Below are 3,965 nucleotides of genomic sequence, written 5' to 3' on the forward strand. Positions count from 1 at the left end.
GGGACCACTACTCAGCTCACCACAAGTAATTTTATTGGACCAATAGGATTAAACCAAGCCTGTCATGGGCAAACCAGGGGAATATGATCAATCTAAAGAGAAAGCACAAGAAAGTTGAGATCTATGAAAGGAAGCAAGACAAGACAGTGGCAGAACAAGCCTATGTCCAGCCTGGAGGTTAGTTGAATGGAGACTTTTCCTGAGTGGGATTTTCTTACTCAAGGAAGTGAAGGAAGACTAGATTTTGTTGAGCAATGGATGGATTCATTTGGTTGGCTAATTCTGAATGTCTTCAAATCTGTAACAACAGTTGGTACCCCAAGAAAAAAAATCTCAAATAAAGAGTATGTTAGAAAAAAATGCATAAAACCAAGATTAAAAGTAAAGAACAGTTTCAGATTCTGAAAATGGGGCAAGCCTGATGGGCAAGAAGGAAACAAATTTAAAGTACTGTTAAAATGGGAAAAACTTAGATGAGCCATCCCAAAAGGAAAAGGGGAATAGTACAGGGAAAGTTCATTACATCAGGGATGTATACCATGTTTGAAAAAATATGAGGAGGCAGGAAGAAATGTTGCTGCTGTTATTTTCTTTTTAAGATTTATTTATTTATTTTAGAGAGAGAGAGCACACCATGCATAAGCAGGGGGAGGGGCAGAGGGAGAGAGAGAATCTCAAAAAGACTCCCCTCTGAGCATGGAGCCTGACACAGGGCTTGATCTCATGACCCCGAGATCATGACCTAAGCCAAAATCAAGTCAGACACCTAACCAACTGAGCCACCCATTGCTGTTATTGAGCTAGAAACTAATGATTCAAGGTCTAGGAATAAATCTTGTATTGATTTTTATGTTTTAGTAAATTTTCATTTAGAAGCAACATACAGAAAAGTGCACAAATCATAAGCATACATACAATTCACTGAATATTCACAAACTGTGCACAACTGTGTAACCAGTCTCAGAAACTGCCCTTATGTCCTTTTCTGATTGCTACCCCCTCAGGAGTAACCCTACCCTGTCTCTAAGCCCCATAACTTCGTTTTGTCTGGTGTTGAGTATTATATGAATAAAATGATACAGTGCATACTCTTTTGTGTTTTATTATGTTTGTGAGAAGCTTCCATGTTTTGCATATGTAGCAAAAGTTTGCATAGAACTCTGTTATATGACGATTCTTCACTATATTTATCATTGTTAATGACCATTGAGGTTGTTTCCAATCTGTGGCTGTTATCATAGGGCTGCTAAGGACATTTCTGTGCATGTCTCTTGGTGAGCCTATGTTTGCATTTCTGTGGGCACACACCTAGGAGTGGAATTTCTGGGTCAAGGGGTATGTTTAGGTTGTTTTGGTTGATATTGCTAGATAGTTTTCCAAAGTGAATATACCAATTAAGAACTAGACATTTTGTGCTAAAAATAGAAGGATTCCTGAGAAGGGCCTGTGGCAGAGATCTAGGTCCTTGCAAGACCCCTAGGGCCTTAGGTGGTAGAATCATCAACGGCGGCTTAGCTTCAGGAATTTGCTAAAAGGGATTCTGCAGCAAAAGCAAACATAGGGAGGACAAGGAAGTGGCCCCGGGAATCAGAGTTCAGGACCAAGGAAATTCACTCCATAGCAAGAAGCAGTGATGGTAGACCTTTGGAAGGGGGCTAAACTGCCTCCTCAAATGCCCAGAAGTGGCAGTTCCTCTACCAGATGAAGGCATCACTCAGCCCTGGAGTAGCATTGGACTCAATGGAGGTTGGACACTTAGAAGCTTTGGGTAGGTGACATGGAGAACTGAGAGACTAGAGCAAGATGTATTGCTGGAAAGTGTGGTGGAAATAATGGCCTCTTTCTTTCTTTCTTTCTTTCTTTCTTTCTTTCTTTCTTTCTTTCTTTTTTTTTAAGATTTTCTTTATTTATTTGAGAGAGAGAATGAGAGACAGAGAGCACGAGAGGGAAGAGGGCAGAGGGGGAAGCAGACCCCCCGCTGAGCAGGGAGCCCGATGTGGGACTCGATCCCGGGACTCCAGGATCATGACCTGAGCCGAAGGCAGTCACTTAACCAACTGAGCCACCCAGGCGCCCGTGATGGCCCCTTTCAATGACAGACTTGTTCACCTGCTGGGAAGACCGTTGGTGCGGAGATAGCCTTCCCTTCAACAGTCAGCCCCGCCCAGGGATGCCTCAGATGCAGAAAGCCACCTGGCCCCAGGTCACGTCCTTGTCTGACAGCCCACATTCAGTGCCTGGTCAGTGAGGCAGGATTCCTGGCACCTTGGCCTGAAACTCGGTATGATTCTGAATCCTTCTAGCTCCCTGTGGAGTTTAACCAATGCTGTCTGGGGCCTATATCACCGCTTCCTCCCTTTACCTCCTCGTTTCCTTGTCCTCCCTTTCTCAAGTTTAAATCCCCTGGGACCTCATTAATACACATCCTACATACTACACACTGTTTCAGAATCTACTTCCCAGGAAAGCCAACCTGTGACAGGGCCATTTTGCAAAAATGACAGGAGTATCTCCGATGGCCCTCCCTGCTGCTATAATAAGTATGTCCTGCTAATTTGGGGACTCTTCAAATAGCCTCCGTACAATGTGAGACTCAGTTTTGAATTCCTTCAATTTCAGGGATCACCAGTCCAGTGAGAGATCACTGGGTACCAGCTGTGAAAATCCTTCTGCTTACACCTCAGCATCTAGGTAAGACGCCCCTGGCAGAGACTAAACAGAATTAGGCACTGTGGAGAAGGATTTGGAGTTTAATCTCTTCAGACTAACTTAAAATGGCAAAGGGATTTAATTTGAAGCCTTTTATGTTACCCCCAGGATTTAATAAGAAGAAGGAGGTTATAGTATTCAAAGCAGGGATATTTTCGTTCTGCTACTACTGTATTTTTTGTGATGGTTTTCTGCTGTCGTCCGGATGAACAGCTCTTGAGCTATAGGACAAAGTAGCTGTGGCATGAGTTGAAAAAGGAAGTAGAATTGGAGTCAATGTTTCAACTCAAGGTACAGTGTGGCTTCAGCGTTGATTTCATAAATGTGCTATTCTGAACCATTTCAGTATCCTGTCTGGGTGAAAACTAACTTGCCCACCAAGAGGTATAGTTTAAGGAGGGTGGGAGAAAAATTGCTTTAGCAAAACATACACCCTTGATTGCCCAGTGGATTAAGAGATCAAAAAGTTGCTAAGTGCCGGGAAGAATCCCCTAGACAGATTCCATATTGCCATTTTTAAAAATCTGCAAAAATAGCCTATCTGTGTGTGCTCTCTCTCTCTATGTCTCTCTGTCTGTGCCTCTGTCTCTGTTTCCAGCTGCCCAGGAAAGAGGGGTGACTATTCTGACTGATGAAAATGGGAAGAAGATCTGAGCATGCACGACTTGTCCCTGTTCCATGTGGAAAGAACACATTGTCATGGCCAAGAACTGCTTTTGAAATCAAGGGTGGAAACCCATAGGTCCCTACACAAGAGGATACATTGGAAATAAGGATTCAACTCTGGGAAAGCATTTTGCTCAGTAGATCCAAATTCATTCTTGAGTGGACTGTCACAAAATCACAAAAATTGCTATTATAGATGCAAGAAGCTTAGCAAATATAAAGCTGGTGTCTTGCCATCATCAGTTTGATCCATGTACCTATTCCTCAAATGCTCTGGACTTTGGAGGATAAAGAGGGGAGTTATTAACTAAATGGGAAGATTGGAAGCATATCAGGGAGGGCCTTTAGTTACAAATTAAGGACTGGGACATTTTTGAAGATTTATAAGACTATTTGAAAATGGGAAAGGATATTGTTGTGAAATAGGATTTCCCCTTCAAATCCCTGGCTCTAGGCAGAATCATTTAATTCTCAAATATTCATTTGTGCCTTAGGCAATGACGATGAGCATGTATGCTGTTCATTACTTATCCTGCTCTCATGGGTTCAGAGGCAGGGTGCCTACTCTAAATTTCATACCAGATGAGGCA

The sequence above is a fragment of the Mirounga angustirostris genome, unplaced genomic scaffold, assembly GCF_029215605.1.
Source record: "Mirounga angustirostris isolate CCGP_5_RB_7025 unplaced genomic scaffold, mMirAng1.0.hap1 SCAF_1, whole genome shotgun sequence".
In the NCBI taxonomy this organism is placed as follows: Eukaryota; Metazoa; Chordata; class Mammalia; order Carnivora; family Phocidae; genus Mirounga; species Mirounga angustirostris.